This window comes from Chenopodium album, chromosome 16 (assembly GCF_948465745.1).
Source record: "Chenopodium album chromosome 16, dcCheAlbu1.1, whole genome shotgun sequence".
Classification (NCBI taxonomy): domain Eukaryota; kingdom Viridiplantae; phylum Streptophyta; class Magnoliopsida; order Caryophyllales; family Amaranthaceae; genus Chenopodium; species Chenopodium album.
The window spans coordinates 35,005,433-35,029,755 of record NC_137849.1 but is presented as its reverse complement, the minus strand read 5'-3'; the positions used below and the strand labels follow the sequence as shown (position 1 = coordinate 35,029,755).

General features: G+C 35.8%; 1 pseudogene; it reads left to right on the top strand.

Annotated features, from left to right (window-relative positions):
• Positions 1–13,718: 13,718 nt before the first annotated feature.
• LOC145584147 (peroxidase 12 pseudogene) lies at positions 13,719–22,670 on the top strand (annotated as a pseudogene).
• The last annotated feature ends 1,653 nt before the right edge of the window (positions 22,671–24,323 follow it).

Below are 24,323 nucleotides of genomic sequence, written 5' to 3'. Positions count from 1 at the left end.
TTCTATAGCAAGAAAATTCAGTGAGAGACTGCGGGTTTCTACATCCTAGAAGGTTTCAAAATTCGATAATAATTCAGAGAACAATTTGGGGTGTTTTGTTTCCAAGTGCTTGTTTGTTACCAAGAGACAAGCAAAACCAAAAGAAGATGACAAGGAGATAGGTGAGGTAGTTGAGAATTAATAGGTTGTATTGCTTGAAAATAATAAAACGCTGACGCCTGGAGGTAAGAAAGGTCCTATGAAGGAAGCTGAGGTTAAGACAGAGATCATCCAGAGTACAAATAAGAACTCGGTTCTATGCGGCGAGGAGGGTCAGGTAACTTTGGTAGAAAACGTGGATGAGGAAGAGAAGGAGGAGAGGGATCAGTGCAATCATGGCAATAAAAGGACTGATGCTCAGGCTATGAATGGGGGAATAAGAAAGTGGAAAAATATTGCAAGAAGCGGGGTGGGGGGAGCTAATACTCCAGAATTCGCAAATAATCGTGGGGACAAAAGGAGAAGAGATAGTAATATGCAGATTGAAGAGGAGGGCATATCCATAAAAAAAATCATTTATACAACTGTGGTGACTGGCGTGGGGCCATGAGCGGAGGTTGGTGAAAACCAACCCCGCCAAACCCAATGAATGTCTTAGCCTGGAACTATCGGGGAATGGGCAATTCCCGATCAGTTCGTCAACTCCGAAAATGGAGTAATAAATTTAGCTCGGGGTTACTTTTTTTTTTGAGATGATGGTGGATAAAAAAGTTGTAGAAGATCTCAAAGGTACTTTAGGCTTTCATGGGGCCTTTGGTATTTCTAGTAGGGGAAAGTCAGGTGGCTTGTGCTTATATTGGAGGGAGGAGGTAGACTTTCGAATAAATTCCTTTTTTCATCATCATATCAGTGGAGATGTGTGGAGTGAGGGTCGAGTGTCATGGAGATTTGCTGAGGTGTACGGTTGGCCAAAGGCGGAGGATATGTACTTGGAACCTCATACGACTTCTTTGTGAGGATGAGGTCCCACTGTTGATAGGGGGTGATCTAAATGAAATTTTATCTTATGTGGAAAGAGAAGGAGGTTCCCAGGGAGAACGGAGAGAGATGGAGAGTTTTAGGGATGTCATGGAGGAGTGTGGTTTGAAAGACTAGGGTTATAGTGGGACTTGGTACACATGGGAACGCGGTAGAAACCCTTACACGCGGGTTTAAGAGAGCTTGATAGATATTTGGCAAACATTGCTTGGTTTGAGAAGTTTCCGAATGCAAGTGTGGAGCATCTCCTAAGGGTCAAGTCCGATCATTTGCCTCTTCTTCTTTCTTGTGTTCCCAACAAGAAGAAGAAAAAGAAGAAAAAAAGAGTTTAAGTTAGAGGCATTTTGGCTGCTAGAGGAGGGGTGTGAGAAGCTGGTGAATGATGCTTGGGGGAGTTCTTTGATGGGGAGTGCAGTAGTGAAAGTTGTTTTCATGAGCAGGAAGCTGAAGGGATGGAGTGATGTGACTTTTAACAACTTGGCAAAGCAGATTGCAGGTGTAAAAGCAGCTCTATTACAGGCTCAATCTCGGACTACTGATGAAAACAATTGCAATGAGTGTGCTAAGCTCAAAAATATGCTTGAGAACTTAAACGATAAATATGAAGCATATTGGCATTTGCGTTCTAGAGTAGCGGAAATAAGGGTAGGGATAGAAATACAAAATACTTTCACCATAAGGCCTCTTAGAGACAACGACGATATCAGATTATGGGTCTTTGGGATTCGTGTGGCAAATGGGGGGAGGAGGAAGAGGAGATTGCAGATATTGTTGGTGGGCATTTTGATGGCATTTTTACTACGTCCAACCCCATGCAGCATCATCTCAGACTTGTGCTTGGTAATGTGAAGCAATCGGTCACAAATGTAATGACCATTGAACTTATGAGGCCGTATACAAAAGATGATGTCTATGACGCTCTCAAACAAATGCATCCGAGCAAAGCCCTGAGCACTGATGGTATGCATGTTATCTTTTATCAGCACTTCTGGCATATTGTTGGTGACGATGTCGCTAATTTTCTCACTAATGTTCTTAATGGTGGTTCTTTTCCGGAAAGTGTAAACAAAACAAATATTGCTCTCATTCCGAAAGTTAAAGAATCAAAATTTGCTGCTGAATTTCACCCCATTAGTTTATGTAATGTATTATACAAGCTTGTGTCGATATGTTTGGCTATCCGGTTAAAAAATATTTTATACGAGATTATTTCAGAAAATCAAAGTGCCTTTGTTCTAGGGAGATTGATAACTGATAATGCTTTCATTGATTTGGAATTATTTCATACGATGAAAAAACGGAGTAGAGGTCGGAAAGGTCATATAGCCATGAAATTAGACATGAGTAAGGCTTATGACAGAGTAGAATAGGGCTTTTTGAGACAACTCTTGCTAAAAATGGGCTTTGATGGAAGATGGGTTAATATGGTGATGAATCTTGTGTCGACAGTGAAATACTCCTTTATTATTAATGGAGGAGTATGTGGTTCTGTGACCCTTCTAGAGGGCTATGTGTAGACACCCAAATGTGTCTCCCCAAAACAAAAACCCAGTGATGAATACCTTTCATGTCATTTGATTATCGAACGAAGTAAAAGTGTGAAAAGTCTAGTGATGTGGTTGTTTTTATTAAAATATCTCACTTTCTGTTTTTAAAATATTTCTTTCTACACTCTATTTATGAAAATAGCCAGTCCAATTTAGTTTGGTCCATGATAAGGGTCCAATAATAGTGTATTTGGATTGGGCTCGAAAAGAGCTTTCCAACGATATATTATAAGCCCAATTCCGATGAATAATGAGGAAGTTATGGATTAAATTAAATTTGGCCCGAAATGAATTTTATATGTGGCCCAATGATGTAGAGGAGGACCTATTAATTATTATTCCTAAAGTTATTAGGATTTGATTTTAATGTTCTAGAATATCTAGAAGGTTATTTTAAATTCTAATGAGATTAGGATTAATAATTATATTTTAAAGAGTTTTATTTTGAATAAAATATGTGATTTGTCACAAGCATGATTTTAATCTGATCAACGTGGAATTAGCTGCTTAATCGTATTAAGAAGAGGATTCCGCGTGGAAAGTGCGTTTTAATTCTGACTTAGCGCGAGACGACAAGGCTGTCGCCTGGCGCTGACAGCTGTCGCCTGGCGCTAATCCTGTCGTCTGGCGCTAACTCTTGTCGTTGGTGACAGGAAGTCTTTTATTCCGAATGGGACTCGAACTCTTTTCTATCGGTTTTCGGACTATTTTTTCTATAAATAAGGGTCGTATCTCCCCGTTTTTATAGATTCACAACCAATCATCTCTTTTCTCTCTCTAAGCTAGAAGCTTTCTCTTTCTCTATTCTTTTTCTAAGCCTAGCCCTTTTCAAAATACATCATACCGCGTTCACAAGTTCTTAGACACACCTTGCCAAGTTCGAAGTTGCCTTCGCCCTAGACGTGAAAGATTGATAGTTTCAGAGGGTTCGGTCCCAAATCTCTATTTCAATTATTTAATTTAATTGTTTGTTTTAATATTTTCCTTGAAGTTACTAACGCGTGTATTTTGTTATTAGAAAGAGATACGAGGCATCCAAGTAAGTAATTTAATTGTTATTATTTTGATATAGAAATCATGCTCTGATTATTTTTATTCCTAGTATCATGTTAGGATGTCTTTATTGATTCCCAGTATCATGTTTAGGGTAATAACTAATATTTCTAATATCATGTATGTTTCTATGGGTTGCTTCCTATTCTTTCCTTCTATCATGTTAGTATCATGTTAAGGATAAGGCTTTGATCTTTATTGTTTAGTGACATGCTAGGATTTGTTATTAATCTTGTTAGTATCATGCCTAGGATCTTGCTAATATTATGCTTTATTGAGATTATGATGATGATTGTTATTATGTTGCTTGATATATTATTGTTATTGCTTGATCACACCTATTATGCATGCTTAAAGGGAATTTGTACTTGTAATCACGCTTTATAAGATAATTAATAATCTTGTTTAGGCTAATATGATTATAATTCAAGTGATCACCAATAATAGATTTGTTTGTGCATTAATATTCAACTAACATAGATTAAACAAGTTTAGGGTTAATCTATTGATTGCATGTTAGTCAGAAAGCGCACATGAATATGAGAAGATTAAAGTAGAGGCCTATTATTAGGGCAGGTTCAATCTCTTTTAGGTTGGATTTGTACCTTCATCCCCGAATATCCAGTCATGGTTCCAGACCACTATAGAGTTAGCGATCTCATGGATCGTGAAGGGGTGTAACCTTCACCATGTGAACGGTTTACAAGTTCCTAAAACTTGTTGGCGACTCTTTTACTCTAGCTTCCTTCCCTTTGGACGCCACCATGCTTAAGTGTATGATCACAGTGGGGCTCAAGTGTGGGATGCTTGAAATATTCCCTACACTACGTCAAGGGGATATTTTGTCCCCTTATTTATTTGTTCTAGTGGCTGATGCTTTCTCACAGATTATTCAAAATAAGGCAATGGCTAGAGAAATTCTTGGGGCTAAGGCAAATAGGAGTGGCCCGCAAACTTCTCATCTTCTTTTTGCTAATGACATTCTCCTCTTTAATAGGGCAAACCGAAAGGAATGCTTAACCATTGTTGATATTCTTAACCAGTACAAAGCAGCATCCGGGTAAAAAATCAATTATGAAAAATCAGAAGTGTCTTTTAGTAAGGGGGTTAGGGTGGAGCAAAAAGAAGAAATGCTGAGCATCCTGAGCATGATGTAAGTGGATCGGCATGACAAGTATCTTGGCATTCCAAAAATTTTAGGGAGATCAAAGAGGGGCACTTTTCAGGCTTTACTTGATCATATCTGGAAGAAATTGCAAGGTTGGAAGGAGAAACTTTTATATGAAGTTAGGAAGGAAGTTTTGTTGAAATTAGTTATATAAGCCATTCCCACTTATCTTATGAGAGTTTATAAGTTTCCCAATGAAGTGATTTGAAAAATTCACTCGGCAATGACAAATTTTTGGTGGGGGCAGAGTGAGAATAAGAAGCGCATACATTGGCAGAGTTAGGACTCGCTTTACACTCTTAAATGTTTAGGTGGAATGGGGTTCTGTGATTTAGCAGTTTTTAATGATGCACTTCTTGGAAGACAAGCTTGGATATTGACATGTAATACGAATTCACTTCTTAGCCGAGTCATGAAAGCTAAGTATTAACCCCACTCTGCGTTCATGGATTCGTATTTAGGCTATAGAGGAAGTTACTCTTAGAAGAGTATTTGGGGTTCGAATGCTTTGGTGAAGGAAGGGGTGTTATAGAAGGTGGGCAATGGTGAGAACATAAAAGCATGGTTTAACCCATGGCTTCACTACTACAAAAACTAGAATAAGGAACGCAAGATATAAATCGGTTAATTTAGATAGGCGATCTCTAGGATTATATAGAACGCCTATCTAAGTTAACCGTTCTATTTGATTTATTTATTTATTTTTATAAAATTGTGAATTTACTATATAGAACACCTTTATTAATTAACCGTTGTGTTTGATTTAACATTAAAAAAAATGACAAACCCTATTTCTCGTGGGTTTGAACGCCCATTTATTTGTCTAACTTCTCCACAACCGTTCTTTTCTTCTTTCTCTTGAAAACTTCCTTCTTTCTCTTTCTCTTTCTCTTTCCCCCTCCCCTCATATCTAGTTTAGAGCTTCTCCATTGCTGTAACAACATTCTCCAATAAACACTATCTCATCTCCATCACCTTCTCTGATTGCAGAAAACACATCTCGTTCTCAGTCAAAATAACCTTAATATGGAGCTTCAATAATGGCAAGGCAACAAAGCAAGACAAGCTCAAATTCTCTCTCCCTCGACAACTATGGCTGCTCAATTTTCATGTCGGTTGTTGGAAGCTTAATTGTTAAAGATGTATTATTTTTATTATCAGTTCTTATACATTTATAACTTTTTTGTTTGTTAATTTCAATAAATTATTCGAATACAATGGGGAAGAAATTATGAAAGATCTTCTGGAATAATTTTTCAGTACTATGTTGTTCGATTTTTTTTTTCAATTGAATTGTATCAAAATGTATTACAAAGGATAATAAAGTTTAATTTGTTTAACTTTGGTATTTGATTTCGAATTTAGCTCTATTGATTGGTGATGTATATGATAATTGGTACAGTATTTAATTTCGGTTTTTACAATTTTAATTCAATTAGATCTATTGATTGATGATGTATTTGATATTTGGTAACTGATTTCGAATTTTACAATTTTAATCCATATGCAACCTCCGTGATTCATGCAAAATTAATAATTTTTTTTTAAAAAAATTGACAAAGAGAACAGTTATCTTAGCCAACCATTCTCTTTTATTCCTTTTTTATAAGCTTATGAAAGAGAAAAGAGAACGGTTATCTCTTACATATAGAACGCCTCTTGTACCCGTTCTCTTTTCTCCTGCATATAGAACGCCTCTTGTACTCGTTCTATAAACTTTGCATATCGCTTAGCAAAAGAACGCCTCTGAGACGTTCTATAAAGCCTATTTCAACCGTTCTCTATTCCCTTTTTTGTAGTAGTGCTTGTTGGAAATAAGAAAGCAAAACTAGAATAGTAACGTTGAATTAAGCTAATGCTATTCTCATTCAAATAAACTAATAACAAATCATGCCTTATATAGGCTACAAAAACTGACAAAATAAATAAAAGAAACTAATTAGCATGCAAATCCTAACTCCTAAGTACGTGGGATGGTTGTTGATACTTGACAGTGCCCATAATTCTAGCCCACTACTACTACTAACTTCCTAGTTTGACTAAGTAAAAACAATATTAAAACTAAATATCTAATTAACTAACTTTGAAGCATTAATTTTAACACACCCCTTTGCTTCAAAGTTTGATAAAAATAAATTAATGAAGCACTTCTCTTCATCCATGATGCACTTCTCATCACCTACACAAATGTTGTTGATGCATATTATCACCAACCATCAATGTTTAATTATTGATGCACATATCACCAACACACACTCTTTAAATTTTTGGAGTACTTCCCTCCATGGTGCACTTCTCAACTCTAAAATAGGTTCTCTTCCACAGCCACTTGTGCCATGGTCTCTTGCTCTTCATTTTTGGACTTACGGTTTCTTGCTATGTGCTCAAATTTTTGACAATTAAAACACTTAGGTTTCCCCTTATGCTAACAATCTTTTTCTTCGTGACCAATTTTGTGACAAATGTTGCATTTGAGAGACTTGCCTTTCCCCTTTTGATAAGGAGACCTTGTCGTTAGAAATGCTTTTTCGCCCTTGTTTTTATCATTTTCGTTTCTCATGGACCTCCTTTGATCCACCGCATGTAGTGAATTGATCAACTCCGAAACTGTCAACTTTGAAAAATCTTTAGTATCTTCAATTGAAGAAAGTTTAGTTTCATACCTTTCCGGAAGACTAACAAGAAGTTTGTCCACTACTCTTTGATTGTCAAATTCTCCACCAAGTAATTTGATTTGATTTGCGATGGACATTAGCCGACTCCCGTATTCCTTGACACCTTCACTACCTTTCATCCCCATCATTTCAAACTCTCTTTTAAGGTTCAAAATCTGCATGAGTTTGGTTTGATGGTTTCCTTCATACTCCTCCTTAATTTTTTCCCATGCTTCTTTAGGAGTATCACAACCCATAATAGTTGTGAATATTTCTTCCGACACCGCCAAATGTAGACACGAGAGTGCCTTTGCTATTTTTGCCGTATCCTCTTCATATTTTTTTGGTTTGGGTTACAATTGGATTTTGTGAAAGAGGAATTGGATACACATCACTCTCAATTGCTTCCCATAAACTCATGGCTTTCAAATATGATTTCGTTTTGATAGCCCATGTACTATAATTATCCCCTTTGAATGTGGGAATGGAAAGTGAAAAGTTGTTTGGGGTAGACATTAGAACTCTCACGATTTTTTAACCTCACAAGCCCTAAGAATCAAATGTCTCTTGATACCAATTTGTTGGAAATAAGAAAGCAAAACTAGAATAGTAACGTTGAATTAAGCTAATGCTATTCTCATTCAAATAAACTAATAACAAATCATGCCTTATATAGGCTACAAAAACTGACAAAATAAATAAAAGAAACTAATTAGCATGCAAATCCTAACTCCTAAGTACGTGGGATGGTTGTTGATACTTGATAGTGCCCATAATTCTAGCCCACTACTACCACTACTAACTTCCTAGTTTGACTAAGTAAAAACAATATTAAAACTAAATATCTAATTAACTAACTTTGAAGCACTAACTTTAACAGTGCTTCCTAATGATGATGGTCGATTTGCAACTAGTGTAACCAAGGTGAGTGATATGATTTGTTTTGAGAATGTGGAATGGAACTACAATATTCTGTGTGAGCTCTTTAATGACAGAGATGTTAAATGCATAATGGCCATTCCTTTAAGCTCGAGAATTCCCTCAGATGAACTCATCTGGGCTTTCTCAAAATATGGGTTGTACACGGTAAAGTCTGCATACTTGTTAGGAAAGGGGTGTGACTTGGAGAATTTTCACCATGCTTGGATCAGTATTTGGAAGATGAAGGTATGCCCGAAAGCTCGCAATTTCTTATGGCATTTTGGGACTGAAACACTACTTGTCCGTGGTTTGCTAAAGTACCGTCACCTAACTGAAGATGACTTATGCCCCTGGTGTAATAACAAAACAGAGTCTTGGAGACACGCTTTTTTTTTTTTTTTTTTTTTTTTGTTAGAGAGTTAAGGAGTTGTAGTGTGAACTAAGCTGTGAGGGGATGACAAAGCACGAGAATATTGAAAGTGCTTGTGATTTAATCGAAAGTTGGGGAAATATGCAGGCCGATTTGGTGGTGCGTGGTGTATTCCTAATGTGGGGAATCTGGCAGGACCGCAATTTTATGGTCTTCCATAATCTGAGCACCCCCTCTCATCTTCTAATTGCTCGTTTGTTGAGGTGGGCAGATGAGAATGATAAATATGCCAATGCAATTTACAAGTCACTAGCATCTCTTACTAAGACTAGTCCAAACAGATGGTCTCCTCCCCCAAAGGGCATAACCAAATTAAATGCTGATGCTTCTCATGCTGCGGAAGGTTGGGTGGGTTTAGGTGTAGTTGCTCACAATTCAAGGGGTAAGGTGATCTTTGCTGCAACAAAGAGAGTAAGAGCGTGCTAGTAGGTAGAAATTGCAAAAGCAAAGGCCATTGATTATGCCATCAGACTGGGGCACAAGTTTGGTTGCGAGGACGTAATTGTTGAAACAGATTGCGAAATTGTTGTTAACATGTTGCTTAAGGGAGCCGCACATCACAAAGAGCTGGACGCGATCTTGTGTGATGCAATATCACCTAGTGCAGCCTTCAAGAGTATTCAACGGGCACATATGAAGCGTGACAGAAATACAGTGGCTCATAATTTAGCTAGCTACATCCCTTTTGATGTTAAGAAAATATGGGAAAATTGGGTGCCTTCTAATGTATCTCTCTATGTACTTATGGATGCTTTGGCCATTTAATGATTAATATTTACTCCCCTTCAAAAAAAAAAAAAGTTATACCAAACCGTAACAAAATTCTTAAAATTTATACTAATTGATTAGAACAAACATATAGGGTATAATAGTAGCATAATACTTCAATTTATTAATTTAATGTATCAGTAAAAGACAAAGGGTTAATATTAAACAGTATATAGATCAGATTATCAAAATAATACTATCTATAAATCCATAGTAGATAGTAATTCAAAGATTACATATCAATCAAGATATACCAAACTATTGATCAAAACGGTAAAACTACATACTTTCTCCGTTCTATTAATATTGCAACAATGGACTTTTTGCACTATTCATCACTCTTGTTTGACCATATAATATGAATTATAGATTAAGCAAAATATAGTCAAGTGGGATCTTGTTGGATTCGTCTCATAAAATACTTTCACAATATCAACTTTTTATAATTTTTACTTTTACATATATTTAGCATAAAAAATGTGTTTTAGGATGCGTAATTTCCTCCTTGTTGCAATATTAACAGAACGGAGGAAGTATATGATACACAAGAGCACACTTTCCAGCAAAAAAAAAAAAAAAAAAAAAAAAAAAAAATTTAAAATTTTGGGTATTAATTTATGAAGGATCTAATTAAGTTATTGTTCTTATTAAATCTTAAATCTTAATCTTAATATTCATAATTGGCTACCTAGTAAATAAAGATAAAGTAGGCCAATGTTTTAAGGCAGATTCAATCATATATAACACTTTGTTTGGATACAAAGAAATGGAAGGAAAGAAGAGAAGAGAAAGGGAGGGGGACAAATTCTCTTGTTTGGATAAGGGATTGGGGGAAGGAAGAGGAAGGAGAGGGATGGATCTATTTTCCCTCTCTCTTTAATAAGCATAATCCCTCCAAATTTGGAGAGATTTGGAGGGAAAATGGAGCTCACCTCCCCCTTTCTTTCTTTTCCTTTCCTTTCCCTTTCCCTTCCTTTCCTTCCTTCTTTGCTATCCAAACAAAGCGTAAGTGAGCCGGAGTGTCGGACATCATAAATAACTAATAGGAAAAATTGACAAAAATAATCCCAACTTTCCCTGGTTCACTCAAAATAATCCCAACTTTGGGGATCATTCGCTCAAAATGATCCCAACTGACCGATTACCTGTTAAAGTGGTTTTTTTCCCCCAATTTTGAGTGACACATGTCAACACATTATAGGTTGAAAAAATAAATAAAGAAAAAAAAACTTAAAAAAAAAGAAAACTTTAAAAAATTAAAAAGTAAACCCCGCCCCACCCATGACTATGACCACCCTCCCTACCGCCAGTCAGCCATGACCCCCTTTCGAAACCCCCCATCACCACCGGCAGCGACAACGCACTCCCCCCTGAACTGTCGTACCTGTACACCTACCACCAAGCCGCACCACACCACAACAATCACTCCTATAAATTCCACAAACCACCACTCCGTTGCGCGCGACCAGCACCTACCAGCCCACAAACCACCTTGCAGTCCCCAACCCCGCCCGCCCCAAACCTTGCCTGGGCGTCGGCACACTCCTTACCCTAACCCAATAAACCACCACCCAAAACACCCGTATGGCAACCTGAAACCCCCAAAAAATCCTCCCCCACTGCATTAAACCCCCAAATCGACCCTCCCCCACCCTCGAAACCCTTGCGGCCAAGGATTTTGAGGGTAAGGGGGAAATTTGGGGGTTTGATGTGGTGGGGGAGGGTTTTTCAGGATTTTAGGTTGCGATTTTGGGGCGGTTTGGTCTTTGGTGGTTCCGGGGTGAGGTGTCGCCGATGCATGTGAGGGGGAGGAATGTTTAGGGGCCGGCGGGGATGGGGTTCCGGGAGGGGGTCATGGCTAAGTGGTGAAGAGGGTGGTCGTGGATGGAGGTTCCGGCAACTAGACTTTTTGTTGGAGTTTTTTAAAATTTTATTTTATTACCAGCAAATTAAATAACGACACACGTCACATTAACCTGTTATAACAGGATAAGTGACCAGTTGGGATCATTTTGAGTGACTGACCCTCAAAGTTGGGTTTATTTAAAAATAATCCAAAATAGGCATTATTTTGAGCGAATCAACTAAAGTTGGGACTATTTTTGTTAATTTTTCCTAACTAATAAGCTAGCTTAGTATCATAAAGTATTTTGCACGTGCTCACATTTCTGCAAAAAAAAAAAAAAAAAAAAAAAAAAGATAGTGGACTAAATTAATAAAACCTAATCATGTAAATAGCAAGCAAAACTCAATTATATATCATCGGAAAAACTACACAATGATAACGGATAACCTGATCTAATTCAATGATAATTTGGGACAATCATATTTACAATATATTAAAGCTTTAATATCATATCATAATTCAAGAAAGAGAAAAAGGAATATAGAAGTAACCTTTTTCACCAAAGAAAAAGCAACGTCGAAGCGGAGTTATATGTCATATGAATTCTTTTGTTTTCCAACTGCTAATATCCTTTATTCGGTCAATTGGTTAAGGTTGGTGTTGATAACGTGTTGTAAAATAAGGAGAAAGATAAGAGATTGAGAGGGAATTGATCTATCTATCTTTATTCCATATGATGGGGCTATATATACATACAATATGATTAGGATTGGTTTAGATAAGAATAAACCCTATATCTAGAGTATTCCGGAATGATATAAGGAGTATAATGCTCATCCACACAATATCTCATAACATATGTAAATTAATCTCTCAAATTATTTTTAGATGTATGTAGGATCAGATTGTAGGATAGTATAATTGTATGATCATATTAAGATCATATCTCTCATCATTTTTTTTCCAAGTAGGATCGTCCAATCCTACAAACCTGAAGATCCGATCATACCTATGGTTTGTATATATTGATCTCACAATAACTTTGAATGGTAGGATGGTAGATTGTAATGTAAAATCGGGATTTCAACCATGGTTGTAAGTAATTAATGAAATAAGGAATTATAATAAATTTGTTACTCTCTACCGGCTTAGAAAACAAAGTAAGATGCATGTGTACAAACAAGATGGCGAAATATCAGTTGCATAAAAGAATCCATTCAAAATATTTGACAATCCTAGTGTATCCGTACCATATAGTCCAATGAATAAATTCGTTACACACCAGAAGATCATCTTATAAAAAATTTCCCTTATCGGATTACATTTTTGTGGAAGACAAACAATCTGAACTTCTGAAGTCGCTTTATAAATTTGATTCTTGCATAAGGTCATGAAGTATATATACGATCGATATTTGACGCAAAACATTGATTTAGGGCTTGTTCACATTTACTGAATTGAGCTGAACTGAACTGAACTGAACTGATTGGAGCTGAACTGAATTGAACTGAAATTAAGTAAATGTGAACAGGCCCTTAGTCACCTAGTTTTTATTTATTTATTTATTTATTATTATTATTATTTTTTTATGAATGCACATATGTATGACTTAAATTTCATGTCAGAAATACAATTACGCCAAATCTTGTATGGTAGTACAAGTGTCACTAATAAAACTTAATTATTTTTAATGAAAAGATATTATTTAAGTCCAGATTTCGAGATAAGATAGAAATAAATTATTAGACATTTCGTAAAATTTTTGAACATCTCGACTTTTGAAATGTGAATATAAGCTTTTGGACATTTTATATAAGTTTTTTTCAAAATTCTATACAAATTGTTGGACATATTTATCAATTTTGGGGTGGGTGAATTTATGGTGAAATAGACTCATCTAATATATATGTACAATCCAATCATCAAAATTCAACTTTGCAAGTAGCCAAGTAGGCGAAATGAATTGAAGTCACTAAACGTGTTACACACAATCCAATCATTGCATATATACAACAGTAGAAGAAGTACCTTACGTAAATTATATGAGTTTAATTATGACAAAATGAAGAGGAAGATAAACCCTAGCTAAGCAATAACACTATGCATGTGGATAAATATGATTCACAAACTTAGTTTCTTAGTCAATCCTAAATTATCAATCAAATTAATGAAAACAAAACTAACAAAATATGTTAACGTCTTATCTCAATTTTGCCTCCTATAAATAGGGCTATGAAATGCATAGGAAATATCTCCAAGATAAAAATAATAATTTGAGTTAAAGGTGAGAAAAAATACATAAGAAAATAATAATATGATGATCTTTAAAAATTTCTCTTTATTCTTAGTTGTTATATCTTTGGTGGTAGGAACATCAAAGTGTCTTCATAGCTCAGAACCAGTTGTGCCTGGTTTATCATACTCATATTATCAAAATAGTTGCCCTGATGTGGAATACATTATTAGGAATCATCTTAGGAAGGTTTAATCGTGATATAACGCAAGCAACTGCTTTACTCCGTTTTCATTTCCATGATCGCTTTGTTCAGGTATTATTATGATACTAGTTCATTGCCCAAGCAATGCTCAAATATTAACACGAAAAAAATTATATTTATATATTATTATAAGTGTGTATTTGTTTATAGATTATATATATATATATATATATATATATATATATATATATATATATATATATATATATATATATATATATATATATATATATTTAATATTTTATTTTTCCCTCGATTTTTTATTTTTTATTTTTATTTATTTATTTAGAGTTGTTATTGTTCTATTATTTAAGCGGTATATAAATTCTCTCTTTTTTTTTTTAGAATTATATTATTATTTTTTAAGGAAAAAAAAGTAGAAAAAAAAAAAGATTTTGGCGGGATTTTTTTTATTGTGGACACGACACATGTATTTCTTGGATAATCTTGGTGATTATTTTTCTATATAGTATTGATTATTACAAGTAATTTTAGAAAAATTGACATAAAATAATCCCAATTATTAGCGGTTTCAAAATATATCTTTGACTATCAATATCTTTAATTATGCACTTTCAAAAATTATACAAAGTTGATTATAAAGATACACATTGAATTGTATCTAACAATATTTACATGACTATGCTATTTGTATACATTAATGAGAATTTGTAATAAAAGTTTTATAATTTGATCATGAAAAAGAAAATAAGCATTATGTTATGGGATAGAGGAAGTATTATATTCTATTAGTTTTATTATTATTTAACAATGATGAGCTTGATTTTCATGTGGGAATGAATAAACTAAGAAAGCTAGAATTAGAATAATAGATAGATCGAAGTAAGCAATTATATAAACTCAAGAATTATCTAGGTTAAAGAGGGGTTATATTTTTATTTAATTAAAGGTGGGTTGCATTAACCTAATTTCTTTGAATTTAACTACTAAATTGGATCAAATCCAATTATCTCTGATTTTCACTTTATGTTTACACCTAGCTGATTAGGCTGTATCCGCCTTGGTTAGACATGATTAGCCTTAAATTTTTTATTATTTTTTTTAAAATTTGAATATAACACAATGCAGGAATATGTTCCTACATCTTTTTTTTTTTTTTTTTGAACACCAAGTAAGCATACTTATATTAAATCGATTTTCGCCAAAGTAATAAGGATTTGGGGAAAAGAGTCCGTACAAACAACTTCCGAACTAGGAACCATAGCCCATCTAGCAACTAGGTGAGCCAAGGAATTACCACTACGCCTAACATGCTTACATTGGAAAAAGCTAAAAGCGATACTCATGGAAGATATATCTTCATAAAATAGGAACATAGGTGCACGTCCTCTCTGATTTGACTGAATAGCTCGAACCACTTGCAATGCATCGCACTCAAGAACAACCTCATCAAACCCCAATCTTCGACCCAGCTCCATGCCATATTTGGCAGCCCCAGCTTCTGCCATCACAGGTGTCCAGTTGGCAGCCTCGTGCTTCATTGCTGCCACCAGAAGCTACCCCTCAGATCCACGAATTACAGCACCAAACCTAACCCCACCAGCCTGCACCAAGTGTGCATCAACATTGATCTTCACCTTTCCGTTGGACGGAGGGCGCCACGAAGCTCTCAATGCAGGACCAGCCCCTCTACCTGGAGCATGCACCTTGGCATTGTAAGTACAATAATCATAGAAAAGCTTCACAAACCCAGCCCCCCTACGCACTGCATCAATACCATTTCCACCCTTGAAAATATGGTTGTTCCTACAATGCCAAATTGCCCAAATCAAGGAAGCAAAAACACTCAAACGCTCCTTGTTCACCTTTGTTCCCGTCCACCGAAGTCTCACAGCAAAAGAACTTGCAGGGGTAGCAACTAGGAGATCCCCAAAATCACTTGTGTTCCACACAACAGCTGCATAAAAACACTCAAAGAGAGTGTGCATAATTGTCTCGTCCCCACAACCACATATGCTACATTATTGTGAGACACTAATATGACGCTTATACAGCACCCCCATCACAGCAAGAGATCCCTTGCACGCACTCCCAAGAAATGGTTAAGTTTGGGTGACCTCTTCACACTCCACACTAATTTCCACAACGATTCTGAACTATCACCATGAAATAAATCCCAAGCTCTCAACGGCCCTATCCTACCCAACCAATATCCACTTTTCACAGAGAAAGTCCCCTCCTTTAAAGGCCACCAATATCTAGTATCTTTTTTCCCCGAAACAGAAAGTGGAATATCCATAATAGCCAACTTATCAGCAGCACAGAAGTTGGCATCCAACACCTCTTCCTTCCAACAATGTAAAGTATTATCAATTAGATCACATACCTTAAGCTCAAGATTGCAATTCCCAATAGGTGTGGGAACCAATTGTGAACCATCTCCAAGAAGCCATGATTCCTCCTAGACTTTAATACTTGTGCCATCCCCCACTCACCACTTTAAACCATCTAGCAGCAAATTCTTTGCACCCCAAATACTTCGCCAGCTATAACTTGGGTCGTACCCTCTTCGAGCTTCCAGAAAATCAGAATGCTTAAAGTATCGAGAATTCAAAACACTATACAGTAGAGAATTACAGTCATTTAATAATCGCCAACCTTGTTTTGCCAATAATGGTTGATTGAACACACGAAGATCACGAAAACCCAAACCCCCTTTCGATTTTGGAAGGCAAAGATCCTCCCATTTGTGCCAATGCATCTTTCTCTCCGAGCCACACAAACCCCACCAAAACTTGGCAAGCAAAGAGTGAATTTCATCAATTAAAACATCAGGAATCTTAAAACTGCTCATCATATAGGTAGGGATGGTTTGTGCCACCGCCTTAATGAGAATCTCTTTTCCCGGCCTAGAAAGGAGTTTTTCCTTCCACCCTTGTAGCTTCTTCCATATACGATCTTTCAAGCAAGCAAAAAAGGCCTTCTTTGATTTTCCAATAATCATTGGCAATCCCAAATACTTCTCATGTTTATCCACCTCTCTCACACCAAGAGTTCCAATAATAGCGTTCCTTCTCTCCACACTCACACACTTGGTAAAAGAAACCTCAGTTTTGCTTAGATTGATTTTCTGACCCGATGCTCTTTCATACCTACTAATAATATCAGCAATTTTAGAACATTCTTGCAAAGTTGCTTTCATAAAGAGGATACTGTCATCAGCAAAAAACAAGTGAGATACTCTAGGAGCGCCCCGACACACCCTCGCCCCGTGAATCACATTCTCTCTAGTCGCCTTCAAAATTAGAGTAGAAAACGCATCAGCACATATCAAGAATAAATACGGGGAAATAGGATCACCTTGCCGGAGTCCTCTTGAAGGAACCAAAGAGCCCGAAATAGAACCATTATACTTGAAAGAGAAAGTGACACTCTCCTAACATTTCATCACCCGATTAACCCAAGCTATTCGAAAGCCCATCCTAAGCATGACCTTCTCCAGAAACCGCCACTCTACTCTATCGTACGCTTTGTTCATGTCCGACTTAAGTGCAATCAACCCATCACGACCCTCACCTTTCCTCTTCATAGCATGAAAAATCTCAAAAGCTATAAGGGCATTATCAGAAATCAACCTATTCGGCACGAAAGCATTTTGGTTCACCGAAATAACCGACCCCAACATAGGCTTCAATTTATTCGCCAGAGTCTTTGAGATGATTTTATACAACACATTGCACAAACTAATTGGTTTAAAATCTGTCATTCTTTTTGGCTCGTTACATTTCGGAATGAGGACAATGCAAGTACGATTAACATTTGTTAACTCCACCTCTCCACGCCACCACCTTTTTACAAAATTAATCACATCACCTCCAATAATACTCCAAAATTTCTGAAAAAATAAGACATGAAGACCATCCGGACCCGGAGCTTTATTGGGATGCATTTGAAACAAGGCTTCTTTAATTTCCTCCCTCGAAGGTTCTTTATCAAGAGACAAATTCATATCATCAGAAACAAGAGCCTCAATACCCTCCAGCGCCTCATCAAAATCAACAGGTTGATCGGACGTAAAAAGACCATCAAAATATTGTGAGATAACCGAATCGATAGCTAAAGGAGAAGTCTGCCAAACATCATTGTCATCAAATAACCCCATAATTGAATTCTTCTTCCTTCTTTGAATAGATTTGTGATGGAAGTACTTCGTATTCTTATCTCCATCACGAAGTTCCGTCGTTCTAGACCTTGCATACCAATACGATTCCTCGTGGCGCCTCAACTCATTTAGCTCATTACTCACATCCTTACATTGCTGCAAAATCACATTGTCCATACGGCCCCTCTGCAGCTCACGCAACTTGCTCTCGGCTTTCTTAATTTTTTTTCTTTAAGCTGCCGAAAGTCTTCTCGGCCCACGACTTTAATCTCTCCTCCATGATGGTAATGCAATCAGTAATAGCAGTCGCTTCACCTTCACTCCAAGCGTTCCCCACCACCTGGCTACACTCATCACTTGATAACCATAACGCCTCAAACCTAAAGAATTTTTTCCCCTTAGCATTATCATCACGGTCACCATATTTGAGTAAAATGGGGGCATGGTCTAAATGACACATTGGCAAATGGATTACCTCAGAGCATTGAAACAAAGCACACCACCCCAAGTCAGCCACATATTTATCGAGCCTTTCACGAATAAGAACATCGATCGAATTCCCACGCTGCCAAGTATAGATATTCCCTTTATAACCAAGGTCCCTTAAACCGCAATCATCCAAATACCCTCTAAAAGCATCCATCAACCTCTCCTTCCGCACCGTCCCACCACTCTTCTCATTCATCCCCAATATTTCATTAAAATCCCCAAAGCAAAGCGTAAGCATATTTGAGTCCCTTTTCAAACTACGAAGCAAGTCCCATGTCTTATATTTGCACGCCGTGTCTGCCCAACCATACACTCCAATGGCCTTCCATAATGGGGTATTATCACTACTCCGTACATCCACCGCAATATGATGCGCAGAAAAGGAACTCACTGCTACATTCATATCTCTCCACCACAAACCCGACCCACCGGAACAACCCTCACTACTAAAACACAAGCCATTAACGAAATCACACCTATTTCGAATTTGCTCCAACCTATGACTGTCAATTTTTGTCTCCGATACAAACACCAACTCTGGCTTGTCCCTCCAACACCAATCTTGGAGGGCTCTCACTATCAATGGGTTGCCAAGCCCATTGCAGTTCCAAGCTAGTATTTTCATTGCCCTTCGTGGGATTGGTCATCACCAATCGCCGCTACTTGAGCTGTTTCTGCCCAACCCGATGTGTTATGATCATACTTCACTCTTTTTGCCACATCTCCCTCAGTCCCCCTTCACTTTCTTCACCCTTCATCATCGCCTTCCTTTTTCCTTCACACAACGCCCCTACCCCCTCTCCCGCATCGTGCTCCATCATGTCATTAGAGCCTGTAGCTCCTTGCTCCAATTCACCCCTTCCAAATCCCCTCCCACCCTTCAGTTTGTCAGTCACTCGAATCACTTTTCTCTGCTTCTTAGGTTGTTTCGGTGGCAAAAAGGAGCCAATAGAGAAAGGTAGGCTTTGCATAGGCACTTCGCAAGGCAGTAGGTTCTTTTCAATATGAGCAGGAGCATGCATTATGCTCGAAAGTCCAGAACTCTTCTCAGCAGTGCTGTCACTCTCGACCCGTTTATTTGGAACACTTTGAGAAAGGCTTTGCACAATTTCAGCAGCATCAGATGCATCAACACACCCCCCTTGTCCAGACTTACAAACAGTTCCAGCAAGTTTCTCACCATTATCACTCCACCCTTCGATCAACACTCTATTATTCACATCCAATTCGCTCCCATGAACCTTCTTATTGACTTTCTCACTCATAGTATCTTTCTCTTTTGTAATAAAGAGTTGGCGTCTGCTTTTAGTAATATGACTTACCTCTTCATTCATCTTGCTAAAACCTCTTCTAGGAGAAGCTTTAAGGAAAGTGTCCCATCCCAGCTTCTTCGATTTATCATCCTCAGAAATTGTCACACAATCTCTTTCCGAATGTCTGATCGTCCCAAAAGCAAAATAGAAGAATGGAAGTCGTTCATACTTGAATTCAATCTTCACCATTTCCCCTTCTTATCCTTCATCCATTGATATCGTCGTAGAGGTTTTTCAACGTTTAACAAAACACAAACTCTACGGTATCTATTGAGCCTTAATATATCTTCTTCTATCTCCATAAATTCCCCTAAATTTGAAGTTAGGGCTTTTGCATAGGTATCAGTGCGACACTTATAGGGTAAATTCATTATTCGAACCCAGAACGGTGAGTGGGTAAGTTTCACTTAATCAGGTTGTTCATTCCCATCAATTTCATTCAAAAGCAATAAATTATTCTCCTAACACCATGGTCTACCCTTTAATACCTTTTCCTTATCCTTCCAGTGGAAAAATTGAAAAGCATACAGATTAGGGCTAATAACCCTAATAATCATATCATGCGCAGGAGACTATACCTTCAACATCGTTCGTTTGAAAGCTTCAACATTGTAAGGACGCTCAGTACATAATCACCCTACGATCAGTAAGGAAATATTATCTTCCAATTCCGCACACTCGACCTCACCAGCATCAATTAGATCACCATCCTCATCTTCGATTTTGAGTGAAGAGTATTTGTTCACCAAATCGTCGGCCATTGCCGGAGAACCATGCTCAAAACAACAGCAAAGAGCGTAGCAAGGTCGTTTGAGACGGAGAGAAGTCTTTCTTTCAAGGAGTTTCGCCCTTTCTTTCGAGGGAGTATGTAGTAACAGATATGTTCCTACATCTTATTTTAAAACTTAATAGAGCAAATTAGAAAAATTGTATCATACTATGCATTTTTTTAAAAAAAAATTTATATGTTGAAAATAGATTATATATCTTAGATTCTATAATAAGAAAAATTACGAAAGTTAAACATTTAATGCATAATAAATAAGACGAATTTAATAACATCTCATATGATACAGAAAACTTGACAACTATTTGTCAATTTACTTATTAAACCTTAAACATAAATAATTAGATATTAGTAAAATTATATATAAAAAAAATGAGTTGATTTTATGAACAATTGTTTTAAGTATGTTAGGCGTAGTCAAAGTTAACTCGTGAATAAGTGAAAATGTCAATGTGTGTAAATATACATGGAACGGAGGGAATGCAATAAAAGTGTCAAGTCTAATTATACAGTAATATTATTATAATGCTTTATTATCATTATTTTGATATATTTAAGCAATAATAATGTTATATTACCTTTGTTTTACATGCATGTCTTCGTCACAAACAAATTAAGAAATAACAATTTATAAAGAAAAGAGTCCAATAACATATTGGTTGCATATAATATGAAGCATTCGATTTGAATACAATGTTGCAAATGATAAATTATTAGTGGTTTAATTTTCAATTATATTTACCTGACTTTATTTAGAATATAGTAGAGATACGCTATAGTGTGCATATATACGAAGTATATATAGTCGATAAACTTAATTAAATTTCAAATGATATATAGATTCTAATAATGATTTGCCACCTTTTAATAATTTCTCCTCCTCAAAATTTAAAATATTAATACAACTCCACTTTTATTAGGGATGTGATAGTTCAGTACTTCTCGATGGATCACCTAGTAATCAAGGTGAAAAGGATGCACCTCCAAATTTGACGCTAAGGCTTGAGGCAGTTAGAATTATAAATGATCTTCGTGCTCATGTCCATTATTATTGTGGTCGAGTGGTATCTAGTGCTGATATCCTTACCCTTGCAGCTCGTGAGTCCGTTTATCAGGTATTAATATTTTCTACTCTTGTAAACTAACCATGTTAATTATAAATTAGTTGAAAAATATTAAAATTTTATTCTATGTATTTTATTTATTTATTTATTTATTACTATCGGAGTTTATATTATTTAATTTAATTGAATTAATTATTTATTTATTTATTTATTTATTTTTGTTAAGTTGAATATGAGGATTAATGCTTTTTTCTTTAATTTCCTTGTAGTATTTTTTGTAATTAATATTATCAAAACCCTTCACAATTAAATCATTACTTTGTAATCTAATTTCTTAGGCAGGTGGACCATTCTACTATGTTCCCTTAGGAAGAAAGGATGGCCTAAGCTTTGCTTCAAGAAACGAAACACTAGCCAATCTACCACCACCCTTTTTCAACACCACACAACTTATCAACGCCTTCGCCGCCAAACGCTTGAACACCACGGATCTTGTGGCCCTCTCGGGAGCCCACACGATCAGGCTCGCCCATTGCAACTCCTTCACCAATAGACTCTACCCTATACAAGACCCTACCATGGACCAAACATTTGCTAACAACCTTAAACTCACTTGCCCTACAAATACCACTAATCGGACTACAAATTTGGACATACGTACTCCTAATGAATTCGATAACTAGTATTGTGTCAACCTTATGAATCGTCAAGGCTTATTCTCCTCCGACCAAGATTTATATTCTGATTCAAGGACAAGGGGCATTGTCACGAGTTTTGCTACGAACCAAGACTTGTTCTATGAAAAATTCATCGACGCAATGGTGAAAATGGGCCAAATTAATGTATTGACCGGGACACAAGGCGAAATTCGTGCAAATTGTTCTGCGAGGAATACTCGGATTAATATTGATCTCGAATCTATGGTGAAAGAGGATCAAGAACAAGAACAATTGTCACAATTTTAAGGATTATGTACGTAAAACATCTTCTAAGTCGAGTTAGATTGTAAATTTGTAACAATATTAAGTGTTGGTCAGCTTGTTACGTAAAGTTTAAAGATCGATGTTATGTCATACATGTTATGTAATGGATTAAATGGAATTTCGTCTTAAGGAATTCCATACTCTTAATAAAAAGGATTGATTCATGTTATACTAATATTCACTTCTTTCAGTTCTTTTTTGTTTGTCTCGTTTGTCTATTTGCACAATTTTTAATATAATGTGTTCTTTGTATATTTGATCACCAATACTTTCAACAACACATAATGAAAAAATGTGTATAGTATATGGTTGAAATTTTTAAACCATAAATTGATATTAATCAAACAAAATCCTAGCTGAATAATTTTTTAAAAAAATTATCATTGCAGATTTTTCATTGACAAAATCTCTCTGTTTTAATGAAAGATCTCAATTAGGATAATAAACAAATTAATAAAAGAATAAAGAGTAGTATACTAGGATCATTACTTGTGTATTAGCCTTGTTATATATTAAACTTAATATGAATCAAGGCTTACTATTAACCAAATTACTACAACTATTTGTCCATGAAACTAAGTATAACATGCATAATACTGTCATCATATTGATTAAAATTTTACTAATACTGTCTTCATTTCATAATGAACCATAATTTATCTTTTAATGGCAAAGGTTGAATAATAATATGTCCGGTGTATTTGTATTTTTTCAAGTTAATTAAACCATTGAATTTGAATATAAATTCATATGTCATCGTGTTTTATTATCCATAGGTTATACTCTGTATAAAATTATAATTAAAAAGAATTGCTGTAAAACAAAATCAAAGATAAAAAATTGTTTTCTTTGGACAAAAAAAAAAGCAAAAATTGAACCGGGCTTTAAGAAGTTAAGTTCGAACCATTTAGACTGATCTATTGGTCCACCCAAATGGACAATTCCTTTGCTTTGACGCAACTAGTTTTGAATTATGATGTGGTCTACTCATTTGATTTTCACATAATATAATTGTATTTATCTGAACATGCTGAAAGTTATTTAAAATTATTAGACTATATTATAATTTATATTTTCGTATAAGAATAAAATAAAATAACTGTTATTAGCTCTTCTCAAAACTTATTATTTTCAAAACAAATGAAGATGCGATAAACATAACATGATGGCCTTACTAGTCTTGGAGATGTGCACAACCTTTGGCATATTGATGACTTTTCTATAAAAGCTCAAGTTGGCATGAAGCTACAACATTTATTATAAAAACTTATACTAGCTAAGGTATAATTAGTTTCGTTAAATTATGCCCCAATGTGTATTATAAACAAGCTACTGTATGTGTTTGAGTCATTAAATATAGATTTGTTTAAACAAGGTCCTCAGTTGACAACGAAAACCAGTTCACCCATTAGATAAATTACAATAAGCTCTAAGTATTAATTTCATAAGTTTGAATTAAGGATTAGAGTTAAAGATATAGTAATGCAAATTGTTCTTTTTTATTAGGTGATTATGTGATTTAATTGCTCCCGCTTAGATATTAGAAACCTTACTAGTAATATAATTGACACGCATGTGGTCACCACCATTTAATCTCAAATTTTAAATAACAAACTTTAAAAAAATTGTCAACTAAAACAATGTTTAATTAGTTCACCAAAT